Source organism: Spinacia oleracea, chromosome 2, assembly GCF_020520425.1.
Source record: "Spinacia oleracea cultivar Varoflay chromosome 2, BTI_SOV_V1, whole genome shotgun sequence".
Taxonomy (NCBI): domain Eukaryota; kingdom Viridiplantae; phylum Streptophyta; class Magnoliopsida; order Caryophyllales; family Amaranthaceae; genus Spinacia; species Spinacia oleracea.
The window spans coordinates 54,514,410-54,531,586 of NC_079488.1; positions in this window are offsets into that span (position 1 = coordinate 54,514,410).

Sequence of the window (17,177 nt, forward strand, 5' to 3'; positions counted from 1 at the left end):
TTCCAAATGATTTTTACTTTTCTGCCTAAGGCTCTGCTCATAGTCTTAACGCCTTGGATTCATGGGGGCTCCGGACGCTAATCCACCCGAAATAAAGGCTACAGATTCCTCGTCGGAAGGAATATCCTCGTCCTCGGATAAAAGTAATGATGATTCTTTGCGACTTCTTGCACTGTTGTAGACTGACTTGCAAAGATATTGTTTTAGAAACCCTTTAGCTGCCAAGCCGTTCAAAGTTTTCTTTAGGCTTCGACAGTCCTTGGTGTCATGACCTATGTCTTCATGAAATTTGTAAAATACATGGGGATCTCGATTTTCTATTGGCGACTTCATCGGGAAGGGTCGTTCTATCTCTAACTTTAGACCTACATCCATTAGAATTGTGCATAGATCTGTGTTATATTCGTATGTCTTGTCAGCTATCAGACGTTCTCTTTTCAACCTGAGCGCTCCTATAGCTTGTCATTTACAGTCCAGATACTATTAGACCGAGCAGTTGGGTTGTCTCTTTTGACTATAGAGGAACTGCCGGGCTCAGCAGGTTTCAACTCTCTTGGGATGCTACATATTTCGGTGGCATGTATGAAAGCTTGTGCTTCATTCAATACATTTGCCATTGTCTTCACACTCTTTTTTACCATGTCAAATTTAAAAGACCCCTTCTTTAATCCGCGCACAAAGTTATCAAGAGCTATCCCATATGGAAAGTCCAGGATTTGGCCATCTTACACGTTGAAACACTTAACATAACTTCTCAATGACTCGTCCTGCCCCTGGTATATACGTCCCAAATGCATGCTCGTCTTCTTCTCTTCCCTGTGAGCCATAAATCGAGAGGAGAAGAGAGCCACTAACTCTCTGAAGGACGTTATAGATCCGACTGGCAATCTTTCAAACCACTTGGACGCCACTCCTTTTAAGGTAGCTGGGAAGTATTTGCACCAGGTGGCTTCATTGGTCCCCTGTACGTACATGTGGTGTCGGCATGCCACCAAATGCATGTCAGGGTCTGAGGTACCATCGTAGGCGTCCATGGTTGGAGATTTTACTTTGGGATCTTTAGGTGCAGACATAATGTTGAGGCAGGGGGACGGGTACGTACCCTAGCATCGTGGGTACGACCTCTTGTTGGATATGGTGTACTTAGCTCATCTTCCGCCTCGGGCATTCTTCTCTCACATGGTAACTGACAGTTACAGGTGGGTGAACCACTGTAATACCTCGTACTTTTCTGTAATTATAAATATATTTTATTATATTTATAAAGCATTTCGTTGTATTTATAAAGTATTTTTATAAATTAATTTCATTTAATTAGAATTAAATGCGCTTTTATTTTTAATTAATTTAATTATTAATTAATTACGAAAACCGAATTTTTATTAAATAAATTCAACGAATTTATTTAATCGGGATTTATTGGGTCGTATTTCGAAAACGAATTTGATTTAACTAAAGCCCAGTCGTTTTGTCTTGATCAAACCCTACAAATCTTGCAAGGAGTAAACTTAAATGAGCCCGGTAATAATCCCAACTTAAAATTTCCCTAACCTATCCCACATGGGAGAGAAAACCTATAAATAGACCTCATATCAAACCCTCACAAGGAAAAATTCAGAACTCTCTCTCTCTCCTCTTTTTCCTCTCCTTGCGGCACGCCCCACGCCCCTTCTTCGTTCGTCTTTGCTTGTGGCGCAGGGCAGCCGTGCGCGCCAGTCCTCTCGCCCGTCCCGCAGCCGCAGTGTAGCACTCTGTGCCTGCGTGTTGTGTGGTCGTGCTCGCCCAGGGCTGCCCTCTCCTTGCATTGCCCTCGTCGCTCGCACCACAGCAGCAGTGTTGTGCGCGTGTGTCCCTCGCCTGTGCCCAGTGCCCAGCCTCGTCGCCTTGCCCCTTCGTGCGCGCGCGCGCCCTTGGTTGCGGTGCGTTGTGCTGCTGCTGCTGTTGTTGTTGCTTGTCGTGTGCGTTGGTCGGCACACACACACACACGATCAATTAATCGTTGTGTGTGTGTGTGTTGATCAATTGCTTCAATCAAAATTTATTTCCAAAATATTAATTTTCAGTTTTAAATTGATTTAATTGTTGTGATTATTTTAAATATTTGGGTTGTTTAAATTGATTAGAACAGTTATGAACACCGTATTGGGTTAGTGTTGTATTTTAATTGAAGAGATTGGTTTTGATGATTGAAATTATTATTTTCAGATTTAATTAGTTTATAAAGTGTTGATTTTTGAAGTCAAAACATGTTTTTTGGATAAACTATTGTTAGGGTTTTGATTTCAATTAATTAAGCGATTGATTCACATAATTTAACGACAATTTAAATTATGGGAATCAACTTAAATTTTCAGATTGTTTATAAGCTTTAAAAAGTTGGTTTTTAATGATTTTAAAGCTAAAAAGTCAATGTTTTTATGTTAGGACTTGAGTTGACTATTTGAGACTATTAAATTAATGATTAATGATTGATTTCTAATTAAAACAAAGGTTTTAGAATCTTAAATAGTTGCTGGAAATTTAGTAAACATGGATAATAATTAAGTTTCTCCATTTTGTTTATAGGAGTTGATTTCTAGTGAGTCGTGATTCGCACAGTGGCCCCCGTACTTAGGTATTCCAGGTACGTACAAGACTAGGGTGACCACCCATCCCTTGAGGACTTTGTGAAGTGTATTGAATGCGAATCATGTGAACTTATATGTTGTTATAAATTCATGTTTAATGATTGGGACTGAATATGTTATTATGAATTCATGTTTGATATTGAGAACGAGCATGTTATTATTATTATTAAATCTATGTGAACGGGCATGTTATGAATTGAATTATGCTTTATAGATTCTATTGAACTATCATGTTATGACTTTTATAATCGTTGAATTATGTCAAGCATGTTGTTCAAGTTGGTTTGCATGTATGAGTAGTGCGCATGCAAGTTGTTATTATTATTATGCTATAGTACAGGATATCTAGCATAATTATTGAGCCAGTCGAATATTGCCAGTGAGCAATATATATTCTACCAAAGGGGTAGAATATGTTAGAGAGTCTATGTGAATTGAATTAAGGACAATTCGTGCTAAGGGCACACCCCGCTTGTTAATAGGCAATGTCGGGTTATCTCAAACAGTGTTTTTGAGAAGGAACAATTTGAGTAATTTCACTTGAGTCTATGTTTGATCACAAGTCCTAAAGAAGTAAAATATTGAAGAGTCGTTGTTGAATTGATTAATTGTTCGATTGTTTGTATGTTGTGTCTTGAGTAGAGTCTTGAGTCGCCTTGAACATAATATACTAATTAACGTGAAGTGTAACCCAAAGAGCTTCAAAACTCTTGGAACGTATATACCTTGAGTATGAACAATGGGGGGAGTCTTGGCGGAAAACTTGTACTCCTAGAATGATACAAGATTTTGTTTCATTCTTCTTTTATGCCGTTGTGCATTGGAATTCCTATCGGTATGGCCCGACTATCGGTAGTAGCCCGACTTATTTTGGTGTATGGTTGGCTCCCATCACCCTTTTCTTTCCTTTTGAGGATACTTTACTTTACCCGTTCGAAGCTACTTTTTATTAATCTGTGAGTCAAGAGTCGTTTTAAGTGTCGAGTCTTGTCTCCATGTTTATTTGTTTATCATATGGCTTTTGCATGTGGATTATTTAATCTGTCGAGTGAAGCATGTTAGGATAGAATGTTATTCTAGCTTGTTCGTACTCAGCTTTTGCTGACTTCATGCTTTATGTCTTCTAGTCATGGCCTTTGCCTTAATGACCCTATGATGATCCATCAATTGCATTTGCGTTGTTGGGGAGTAGAATTTTAATAAAGCATGTTTGTAGAGATAACTTGCGGGAGAAGTTATCATGGGATTCGAGTTGAGAGTTTAATTCTTCCGTATTTATAAACTCTATTTTTATTTATAGTCATTACTAATACTATCTACAGTTAATGGATTTTCAAATGGTTTAATACTTTGGATTTGGGCCTCAACGGTTCCAACTTGTTTTAATGACCATTAACTATTTATTTAATATGTTTTGAAAGTTAGTTAATCCCGCTGCGTAATTCTGGTAAATAGCCTTAGTCGTTATCACGGTGGCGGTAATATCTTGGTAATTCCTTTGTTTTAAGTTGGAAAATGTTTTATAAAAAGCAAGGAATTATTAGGGTGTTACAACCACCCTAGGTGCAGAGCAGGTATCTGATACTTTTCCGTGCACCGAATTTCTCCTGTTAGGACTGAGGGGTAGCTCGTCTTCATCGTCCCCGGCGTTTAGTGAGTTCGACTTGGCTTGTCCCGGCTTTGGGTCGGCTTCATCAAAAGACTTTACGACCTCTTCTCGGAGAGCTTATTGCAACTGCCTCTGCCATTTTGCAGTGATGTCTTGACGAAGGTCGTGTTGCAAGGATCTTGCTGAAGAGGGTCGTCTTACCAATGCCTCGATTGGCGCCTCAGTTACCCGATCCTTGGTCTGCGCTGTGCATTCTATTATGCACCGAAAATTATTGTGAGGACTATTCTGCGAGGGGCTCCTTTCAAGTGGTCGCATTTCTTGGCAGTCACCCCTACTCTCGTAAGAGTCAGGTTGCAAGTCTTCCATGATATTGTACCTCCCCAAAGACGGCGCCAAATGTTATAGGAACTGTTGTTGGTGCTGACGTGTCACCCTTTCCACGGAGGTATCAGGTATGCGCTAGCACTATCTTCTTACAACCTGCAAAACAAGAATATTCCAGTAGAAATATTCCCTCCGATGCCTAAGTAAGTATTTGGTAGAGAGAGAAAGCAGTTTAGAGAGAAGTTGGAGCAGAAATGTTTATGGTAGGTGGGAATGAATTTATTGCCCTTTACCTTAGGATTTGGACTATTTATAGGGTTGGGGTTTAGGGATTTGTTCCTAAACCCTACATATCTGGTTGATTGATGTCTTTAGATGTGGACATGTGTCTTCAATAGGAGTTGGATGGAGGGCTTAGTATGTGCCTCTTATAGGACTTTGCCTTGTTGGGCCTATCAAAGCTATGTAGAAGCTCAACTGCCAGGTTGGTTTGCATGGCCTGGTCTGGAGGAGGTCTTGACACCTAAGCAGTGTTACTACCACGTGCCCTTCTGTGATACGTTAGGATTAGATGAGTATTTTATGCCACATCAACAGTATAGAAAAAAAATTAAGAAAACAGATTCAGACTGTTGTAAAAAGGGTTTACAAGGCAAAATACTAGAACAAGAATAAGAACGAGTTTAGGAAAATCATTGCGTCGTGGTAATCAAACCACTGCCTTGAAAACGAGATTCAGCGCAACCGGGGTGCACAATTGTATTTGCGGATTCGTTACCTAAGCTATACACAAAATGACACTCTTGGGTGTGAGATAGAGTCACTAGAACTTATGCTCAAAAAGAGAGTGAATGAAAAGGGAGAGAAAAATATAATCAAGAAGTACATATATCTAATATTGGTTTTCCAAATGGAGGAATATATATATATATATATATATATATATATATATATATATATATATATATATATATATATATATATATATATATATATATATATATATATATATATATATATACTTGTACTCAAATGAGAAGTAGAGTTAAAATAGGAAGAATGAGAAGGAATCTGAACACCGAATCAATGGTCCAGATTAAATTCGATTTTCTTTTTTCCTTTTAGTTTGTTATTCATCTTCGATCTCCTTCCTCTGTACTTAGCTTCCATAGCTAAACTTCAATTTTCTCTCTCCTTCGTTTTCAAGCATTTAACCATGAAGACCAACACCCTCAACCTCCTTGTTTTTCTCTCTCCTCTCCTCCGCCCAACCAGCCACCACTTCACCACCGTGAACAAAAAATTCAAAAAATCGAATACAAAATTGCAAAAATACAGCTAATTAATCAGAAATACTATTAATTGAATCAAGTTATACAATCATGTCCCATTATGACCAAACCATGTCTGACAACTCAAACCTCCCAAATTCTCACCATCTTCCTCTTATAAAATAAGAATCTGAAATCAAACCCCAAAATCAAAGAAATTATCTTGACAGAAAACAAATTTAATTACACATCAAGTAATCAAAACGAAATATTAAAAAAAGACAATTTAACTGATGGATCTTGCACCATCATAAATCAACGAGAAGCAAAATAATCACATAAAATTTTGAAATAAAATAGCACGTCATTAATGGAGAAGGCGGAAGAATTTGGGCGAATTTGCTCATTTAGTACAAATGAACAAAAAATAATTTGCTCATTGAAATAAAAAGTACTCATTTGTGCAAATGAGCAAAAAAAATTACTCATTTGTGCAAATGAGCAAAAAAAAATTACTCATTTGTGCAAATGAGCAAAAAAATTACTCATTTGTACAAATGAGCAAAAAAAAATTACTCATTTGAGCAAATGAGCAAAATCAAATTTACTTATTTCCACAAAACTTCCGTATCATCCCTTTCAATACCATGTTATTCTGTTGAAATGGTTGGGCTTTGTCACCGCGAATTCGATCTCAATAATTTTGATCTAATTGAGAAACCAAAATCCATAATTAAGCTCATGTATTTCAATTGTGTTTTACGAAAATCTAAAAGTTGAACCTTGAGAGTAGTGAAGAAAGCAAGAATTCACTTGATCAATCACCATGAACCAATCAGGTAGATGAAACAATAATTCCAAAGAGGGTACGGCAATGAGAAGCTCGATCTCATTTTGTTAATTGGCAGACAGACAAATATCAGACTGATACACATTTAAAGAAGATGATTCTCAGATTTAAAAGAGATACATCCATTAAATAGGAGAGATAATTATAAAAATAAATAAATCATAGTAGTAGTTGGAGATTTTATGTTGTTGCTTAATTGATTGATTAGAAATGGAGGGTAAAAATGGAGGAGAGAGAAAGAAAAGGCAATAGTTATTTTAATGGAGTAAAGAGAAATAAGGGGTTTGATAAATGAAAGATGGAGAAGACTGAAATATGGAGGAGAGAGAAAATTGGTGGTGGGGTTTTATTTTACTGGGGATTTAAAGGTTCAATATTTTGGGGAATTCGATCTTTTGGAGCATGCCTGCGTCATTGAATGAAACAATCTTGGTTGATTTTGTTTGTTGTTACACACGCGAAAGAATGGCCGTCGGATTGGTTTAATTGTGTGGCCAAGATCACTTCTCATCCTTCTCATTATAAGGATCTTCTCATTGGTGGGTGACCCTATATATATATATATATATATATATATATATATATATATATATATATATATATATATATATATATATATATATATATATATATATATATATATATATATATATATATATATATATATATATATTATTTCAATCAAGAAAGGAAGGAAGCTATAAGGGTTTTGGGGAATACCAACCAACAAATGAAGTCCAAAGATCAATGACTAATCAAGAGATTTAGTTCATGAAATGAAGAGTTATGTTATATCCTTAAACAAGGATAGTAACCATCCATCTATACAAATGTATTAAAAGGCGTTGCGAATAAAGTTTATGTGTCACATAGAACTCTCCTGGTTACGCCACGTCATCCATTCAACAAGGTTATGTGATGTTATTGACAACCAAAAGCCAATACAATAAGATTCGAACACAAGACCTCAAGTTTGGAAAATAACTCTCATAACCATCTTAACCAACCACTAATTCTTATTTATCCATCCACATTTATTATAAATACATGTTAACATGAAATTTAAAATAACTGAATCTTTATGTTACCTTTTATTTCTTATTGACTATATTAGAATAAAAATAACAATTAAAGCATTAGGAAAACCATGAACTAAACATGATATCATAAGTCGCATAAACATAATTTATTAATTTGCATCATTTAGTTCCATTAGAAGAAAAAAAAATCAAACGAATGTAAGATGATCTAATTTAAAAAATTACTGGCATGATAAATGTCGTAGTGTACATGTGTAGTTGATGAACTTAATTAATCTTTTAACTTTTATGGATGTATTTTGGTCAAACATATATTGAGCTGAGGATGAATATCGGATTTTAATTATTCAAAGTAGCAATTAACCGGGGCATAGCCTGAGCCACACACTAGTTAACTCATCAAAATTAGAAAAGAAGAAGAAGGGAAATCGTCAAATTGTAACAACCAAAGATGACCAAATGCCATAAGAAAACAATGTCATCAAAAGAGTGTAATGAGATATTTAACTCAAGACAATGAAAAGCATGTAACCCCTAACCATAGAAAAGGGAAATCACCTTTGATTACATGCATGAATTAATAAACATAAATTAATCTCATTAATAAGCCAATAAATTTTTTTGTTACATGAAACATCTCAATGGAAGAAAGAATCACAAGGATACTTCACGTAGCACTCGCCCGATCAAATCGGCCAAGCCTGCCCGGTCGAGTGTGCATGCAACACCAGAACAATTAACAAGAATATGGCACTTTTTGGGAGAAATATTTTATTTTATTTTTAATTTTTATTTTTGTTATATTTTTTTAACACTGGAAAATTACAACATATATTAATCAGGAAATAAATTACACATTAAAACACGACGGTGGGGCCATATAAAGACTTATGAGTAGGGGTACCAAGTATCTCCCGCAAGGCAAGACGAGCTTCTTTTGGAGCAAACACTCATGCTGCAAAACCAAGAGTCAGTAAAATTCGAAGGACTTCTACTTTTAAGAGTCCATCATTCCTTCTAAACATGGAGTGACGAGAAGAGACGATCTTCCTCATTTCTTTGGAGGAATAAGCGACAGAACGAACAATAGCAACGGGGATAGGAATGAAGCACTTGGAAGGATTTTCGGCATCGCTTCATATGATGGTGCTAGAGTTGCCATAATTGTGGCTTTGTTTTCTTGCACCATATGTAGAGTTGTTTCACACATATCTTGCCCTTCAACAGGGGGGTGACTAATTTCTATCAGTGTATTAACTTCACGAGTTTTACTACAATCCATCATCCTTGAAGGATCCTGAACTCATATTCTAATCATACTCTTTTGGGAAGAACCATAGTAATGTAAAGTTCTTCCACTGGAAATCACATCATACATTGATGAAGTGAGATCCAAAAAGGTCTCATGCCATTTTCGATTTGAAAATCGAAAACGAGACCCTTTAAGATTTTGCTTTTTTGTTTCTAAAGTTGACTTCAGAACATAATTGTTTTGAGTAACGTTGGGTCCTTTGTCCACAATGTTCTTTTCCGTTTTGGTGCTATCTTCCACACCAAGACACCTACGAACACGCCGATCTCCCTCCTTTCCTTCTCCGTCCTTTCCTTTCTTTCTTTGTTCTAATTCCTTCTTCCCATCGTGGACATAATTTTTGAATATGTCATCCTTTCACACTACTTCAAGTGCTTCTTCAACAAAATTAGGAGACCGTCCTAACAAAGATATCACCTCCTTAAGTTTTTGTAGAAATTTTCCATTTTTTGGATCAATATTCAGTGCTTATGCAAGATGCAAAACGTTTTCTAAGCTCTACAACTGCCACTGCCCTTCTATAGTAAGCTTTCACATTAGAAGTATCATAACACAACACCATCAAACATAATTGACCCACTCTTTCAAAGCCTTTCTCCTTGATGAAACATGCACCCAATTTCAGATTAAGAGACACCAAAAGGCCCAAAAAAAACTGACTTATCCTCATCATTATAAACCGAAAAAAATGATAAGATCTTGAGTGCAAATGAGTACTTTGTGATAGCCAACTTAGTACTCTGTTGGTAGAGCTTATTTCCCTCATCTTTCAACCTTCTAACCAGATTTAGAACATCAATAGGATTTTCTAACTAACTAACTGTTTGAGTCAGATTGCCAGAAGAAACATTATCCTCTTTAAAATGAGATAAATACAAATCCCCCTAATTTCTATGAAACTATTCATGATAACTTGTAGATACTCAAAAACAAACTGACAATACCACCCCAAATTAGAAACTACTACTCCCTCTGTATTTATTTAAGGGATACACTTATCTTTTCCGGCCGTATTTATTTAAGAGATACACTTGCCATTTTTAGTAACTTATCAACCCCACCATCTAATTAAATAATATATCTACACCCCACCCCCACCCCTCACTCCCTAAAATGACATGGTCCCCACTTGTTTTTCTTATTAAAATATCTACTCAACCCCACTTGTTTTATTACTTTATTTCATTCAATTCTTTTTCTTAATACCCGTGCCCGGCCAAGTGTATCTCTTAAATAAATACGGAGGGAGTATGAAACAAGTAAATACCCTAACTACAACTAACAAACTTAAACTGTACAAAAAACTAACCTTCACCCCTTTTATTGATCATCCAAACAAATCCAATATAAACATTCCCTAAAATAACAGAGTATTAATTGAATAAAATCAAGAGAAACAATAACCTTGAAACCCAAGATCCTCTATCGGAAATGGAAGGGACGTAGGACAAGCTAAACCCGAACCCGAAAACTACGATCGTCAGTGAAGAGTCATATGGAATTGATCTGTGGGATTGGGAAGGTTGATGCCGAAGGGTACGATCTTGGCGAAAGCGGATTCGCCGACAACCGAAGGGCAAAGATCGGTTGTTGGCAAATTTTGATTGTTGATTCTTGAGTGATGGCAAAGGGGAAGGTGAAAGAGAGAAATTTCTCTCTCTAGGATTTTTGACCTGAGGGAGAAACATTTTAGGGGTCCACAAATGTATAACTTTTTTCTTGAATTATTGTATTTTACTTATTGTTACTGCTATTAGTTACATCTATCATAGTCAACTTATTGTGTTGTATAAGAAAATCCAATAAAATCTTATACACAAATTGTAAATCTTAGAGTGGTAAGAAAATCCAAGAAAAACTTTGTCATAACATTCAAAAAACTTATCAACAAATCAAAAAATCTTAAAAAATATATGAAAAATACAATAAAATCTTATAACAAAACTCTGGTTATCTTATCAATAAATTGAAAATATTTGAAAATGTAAGAAAATCCAAGACAAGCTTATCACAAAATCAAAATAATCTTATTAACAAATATATAATCATAGAAAATCTTAACACAAAATCTAGATAATCTTATGTACAAATAAAAAACAGAAACTTTCCTGTCAGACGGTCTGACCTCACGCGCGCGTCAGACCGGGTGTCTTACCCACGCGCGAGTGGTTTCACGCGCCTATAAAACTCCTTTCCTTCCTCGTTTCCTCCGCGTAGCCCATTCTCTCTTATTCTTCTTTCTCTCTCTTCTCTCTCCTAATTTTTCCATCTCTCTCTTTCATCTCTCCTCCATCCTTCTTCAATTATTCTTAGGATTTTCAGCTTTTTGTTAAACTTTTTTTTGAGTTTTCAAAATCTGTTTCACTTGTTGTTCTGATTGGTTTGATCTACTTTTAGTTTCAATTTAAAGTTCCATCTAAACCCTAATTGATTCACCGGTATCTAATTAAGAAGTTCACCGGGGAGGACCAGCGGCGGGATGAATGAAGGCGGCGCAGCATAGGGGAAGGGATAACAGATCGAAGGTGCAGGGAAGTTATCGGCGTTGTCGCTGCTTTCTTTGATAAACAGATCGAAGCCGATTATTCTGTCGATGATGGAGGAAGCTGCGGTGGAGGTTGTCCATTGAGAAGGCGGCAACGAGGCTGGTGGTTGTAGAGATGGCGGCCGAGTGGTTGTCTCATTTAAAGGGTGGAATTATAATGCAGATTAACGCATTCGGATCTGGATGTATGCGTGCTTGCGTGATATGCTTGAGGATGTTTGTGGGTGGTGTATTGGAGCAACTGTTTACCAATGGGCAATTCGCCAATTCAAGTGAAAAAATAAAAGCATTGTTTATAATTAAGAGCGATTTCCTTCAATATTGTTTAAAAAACGTCAAATTCCCAAAATGCGCCACTTTTTAACTTAATTCCCACCATACCGTCCACGTCAGCATTAAAACCGGTCTTTTTTTTTTAACGAAGCGACACAAAACCGCTATCTCAGGTAGCGGTTGACTTAAGTAAACCGCTATCTGAGATAGCGGTTTATAATCACGTAGGTAGTACTATTTATAAATGGTTAAAAAAAAAACTGCATCAGCTAGGGGTCGAACCCACAACCTTTTGGTTAGGAAATAAACACTCTATCCGCTGAGCTACAGACACTAATGTTGATAAGTTAAATTTAGAAATGTTTATAATTAATATTAATAAATGGTTAAAAAGAAATAAACACATCAGGTAGGATTCGAACCCACGACCTCCTGCGTAGAAACAACACACTCTATCCACTGAGCTACAGACACAATTGATGTCATAAGAGGTTACTTCTAAATTATATTTCTATTTAAACTGTAATTCATGTTAAAAATAATTTACAATTAAGTAAACCGCCATCTGAGATAGCGGTTTTGTTTTAATACAAACCGCTATCTCAGATAGCGGTTTATAACATTGAACCGCCATCTGAGATGGCGGTTTGCTTTAAAACGAAACCGCTATCTCATATAGCGGTTCAATGCTGAACCGGAAAAAAAAATTTACTTCTCTTTCTCCCTTGCTTACGTGGACGGTATGGTGGGAAATAACTTAAAAAGTAACGTATTTAGGGAATTGTTGGATCTTTATGCAATATTGAAGGAAATCGCTCTATAATTAAGAGAAAAAATAATTTATTTATTTAACTAAATGTTTTTTTTATGTAACTAAATGGTTTATTTATGTAACTAAACGATTCGAACATAAGTTACAGAGTATAGTTTTAAGTCGGATAGTTAAGGTTTTATATGAATCAGTTAAAGTACAAATAGCTTCATTTATGAGCCGATCGAATAGTTAAGTTTTTATGTAAATTAGTTAAAGTGTTATACAAGCGGTTGCACTTATTATCTAAATAGTTAGGTAATTATATAAATTAGTTACAGAGTATAATACAAAATTTACACTTATGAGCATAATGAAGTAGTTAAGTTTTTATACAAATTAGTTAAAGTATCATACAAGTAGTTGTCTTTATGAGCTGAATAGTTACTCCGCATGATTTTAATTTGAAAGTAAGTACTCCGTATATAAGTAATTCGATATAGAAGTATAACTAATTCAACATTATTCTTGACCGGAAGAAAATGAATCATAACTAAAATGAAAATAGTTATTTTGTTTTTGGAGTTGAGAAGGACCATTGCACACTCAAGATTGTCCAAAGTAAAGTACCGTTCAAGATTGTCCGAAGTAAAAGATTACATGAACTAGTTAGTTACAATTACAAGGGAAAAGTTGATGCACGATCAAAATTATAACTTTAGTAGCTATTTTCTCCCTTTCTACTACAAGTAGTTTGCTTAGCTTTTATTTAGATTAAGGGTCTTATCTCATAAAATTGATAAAACGTATTAACCAAAACTCATAAAATTGAAACTAATTAGTTTCGATGCTTAACTAATTAGTTCCAATGTTTAACTAATTAGTTCCAATGCTTATTTAATTGGTTATATTGCTCAACTAATTAATTAGTCCCAATGCTTAACTAATTGGTTTAATTGCTTAACTAATTGGTTTAATTGCTTAACTAATTGGTTCGATTGCTTAACTAATTAGTTTAAGTGCTTAACTAATTGGTTCAATTGCTTAACTAAATGAATTTCTTGCTTAACTAATTGGTTCGACGGCTTAACTAATTGGTTCGACGGCTTAACACTTTAACAAATACGAACATGAGTCAAAACCCTTTTTAAAAGAAATAATTGGTCAAAGCCCAAAAAATTATACCTAGCCCAATATAATGTCACTTTAGGTTCACTAATAAAGATTTTTCCTTAATCGATTTAATCTTAACTAAAACACGATTATTCTTAACTAAACCTTATAAAATCTTAACTAAACTTAGAAACACTTAACTAAAACTTCTAAAATCATAACTAATTGGTTTCATTGCTTAACTAATTGATTTCATTTCTTAACTAAATGGTTTCATTGCTTAAGTAATTGGTTTTGTTGCATAACTAATTGGTTTCGTTGCTTAACTAATTGAATTTCAGACTTAACTAATTGGTTATAGTGCTTAACTAATTAATTCCAGTGCTTCACTAATTGGATCTGTTGCTTGACTAATTGGGTTCAATGCTTATCTTATTAGTTTCATTTCTTAACTAATTGGTTCAAATTCTTAACTAATTGTTCTATTGGATAACTAATTGGTTATATATATTAACTAATTGTTTCCACTTCTTAACTAATGGTTTCATTGCTTAATTAATTTGTTCTATTGCTTAACTAATTGGTTCCATTGGTTAACTAATTGGTTCCATTGGTTAACTAATTAATTGGTTCCATTGCTTAACTATTCAATTTCTGTCGTAACAAATACTTTCTTTATATCTGTAAACTTATTAGTTTCATTGCTTAACTAATTGGTTCAAATTCTTAACTAATTGGTGTCATTTCTTAACTAATTGGTTCCATTACTCAACTAATTAGTTATAGTCTTAACTAATTGAATTTCAGGCTTTCCATTGCTTAACTAATTTGTTCTATTTCTTAACTAATTGGTTTCATTGCTTAACTAATTGGTTTTATTGCTTAACTAATTGGTTCCATTGCTTAACTAATTGGTTCCATTGCTTAACTAATTCAATTTCAGGCGTAACAAATACTTTCTTTATATCCGTAAACTTATTAGTTTCATTGCTTAACTAATTGGTGTCACTGCTTAACTAATTGGTTCCATTACTTAACTAATTAGTTATAGTCTTAACTTAAAGTCATGAAATTTGTTGTCTAAAACTTAGAAATATGTAACTAAAACACAAAAACTCTTAACTAAAACAAAGAGAATCGTAACTAAACTACAAAATCTTAACTAAAACTCAGACAACCTAGAAAACAGTTCTTAACTAATTGGTTTCGTTGCTTCATCAATTGGTTCCATTGCTTTAACTAATTTGTTTCATTTCTTAACTAATTGGTTCAATTACAACTAATTCATTCATTTGCTTAACTAATTGGTTTTGTTTCTTAACTAATTGAATTTATGGTTTAACTAATTGGTTATATTACTTTAACTAATCCATTCATTTGCTTAACTAATTGGTTTCGTTGCTTAACTAATTGAATTTCTGGTTTAACTAATTGGTTCTATTACTTTAACTAATTGGTTTCGTTGCTTCATCAATTGGTTCCATTGCTTTTAACTAATTCGGTTCATTTCTTAACTGATTGGTTTAATTGCGTAACTAATTGGTTTCATTGCTTAACTAATTGGTTCAAATGCTTAACTAATTGGTTCAAACGCTTAACTAATTAGTTTGATTGATTAACTAATTAGTTCGATTTCTTAACTAATTAATTCAAGTGCTTAACTAATTGGTTTAATTGCTTAACTAATTGGTTCAAATGCTTAACTAATTAGTTCGATTGATTAACTAATTGGTTTCATTGCTTAACTAATTGGTTCAAATGCTTAACTAATTAGTTCGATTGATTAACTAATTAATTCCAGTGCTTAACTAATTGGTTTCATTGCTTAACTAATTGGTTCAAATGCTTAACTAATTAGTTCGATTGCTTAACTAATTGGTTCAAATGCTTAACTAATTGAATTTCAACGTTTCACTAATTAGTTACAGTTCTTAACTAATTGATTTCATTGCTTAACTAATTGGTTCCAAAACTTAACTAATTGAATTTTAGGCTTAACTAATTGAATTTTAGGCTTAAATAATTGAATATTAGGCTTACTAATTAGTTACATTGCTTTAACTAATTCATTCCATTGCTTAATTAATTGATTCCACTGCTTAACTAATTAGTTCAAATGCGTAACTAATTAGTTTGATTGATTAACTAATTAATTCCATTGCTTAACTAATTGGTTTCATTGCTTAACTAATTGGTTCAAATGCTTAACTAATTAGTTCGATTGATTAACTAATTAATTCCATTGCTTAACTAATTGGTTCAAATGCTTAACTAATTAGTTCGATCTCTTAACTAATTGGTTCAAATGCTTAACTAATTGAATTTCAACGTTTCACTAATTAGTTACAATGCTTAACTAATTGATTTCATTGCTTAACTAATTGGTTCCAAAACTTAACTAATTGAATTTTGAACTTAACTAATTGAATTTTAGGCTTAACTAATTGAATTTTAGGCTTAAATAATTGAATATTAGGCTTAACTAATTAGTTACATTGCCTTAACTAATTCATTCCATTGCTTAATTAATTGATTCCACTGCTTAACTAATTAGTTCAAATGCTTAAATAATTAGTTTCAATGCTTAACTAATTAATTTCAATGTTTAACCATTTGGATCCAGTGCTTAACTAATATGTTCTAATGTTTAACTAATTATTTCCATTGCTTAACTAATTAGTTGCATACTTAACTAATTGATTCTATTGCTTAACTAATTGGCATCATTGCTTAACTAATTGGATTTAATTGCTTAACTAATTGGATTTCATTGATCAACTAATTAGTTTAAATGCTACTAATTAGTTTCAATTCTTAACTAATTGGTTTCATTACTTAACTATTTGGATTCAGTGCTTACCTAATTGATTCCATTGATTAACTAAACGGTTTCATTGATTAACTAATTGGTTCTATTGCTTAACTAATTGGTTCTATTGAGTAACTAATTAATTAGTGCAGTATTGGTACTATTTAGTTGGGCAACGAAACCAATTAGATAATCAACGAAATTAATTAGTTAAATATTGAAACCAATTAGTTTAGCACCAGAACCAATTAGTTAAGCAATGAAAATTATAAGTTAACCGATATAAAGAGAGTATTTTTTGTTATAAATGGAATTCAATTAGTTAAGCCAGCTAAAACATCATTATTCTCAACTAAAACAAAATAACCTTAACTAAAACAAAAATAGTCGTAACTAAAACAGAATAATTTTTAACTAAAACGTCATTATTCTCAACTAAAACAACTTTACCTTAAATAAAAGGTATTTCTTCTTAACTAAAAGTAAATTATTCTTAACTAAAATAGAGTTATTCTTAACTAAAATGGAATTATTCTTAACTAAACAAAATATTTACTTCAATGCAAAAAAAATGCAACAAAAACACAAAATTTATAACTAAAACAAGATTATTCTGAACTAAAATGAAGTAATTTTTAACTAAAATGAAA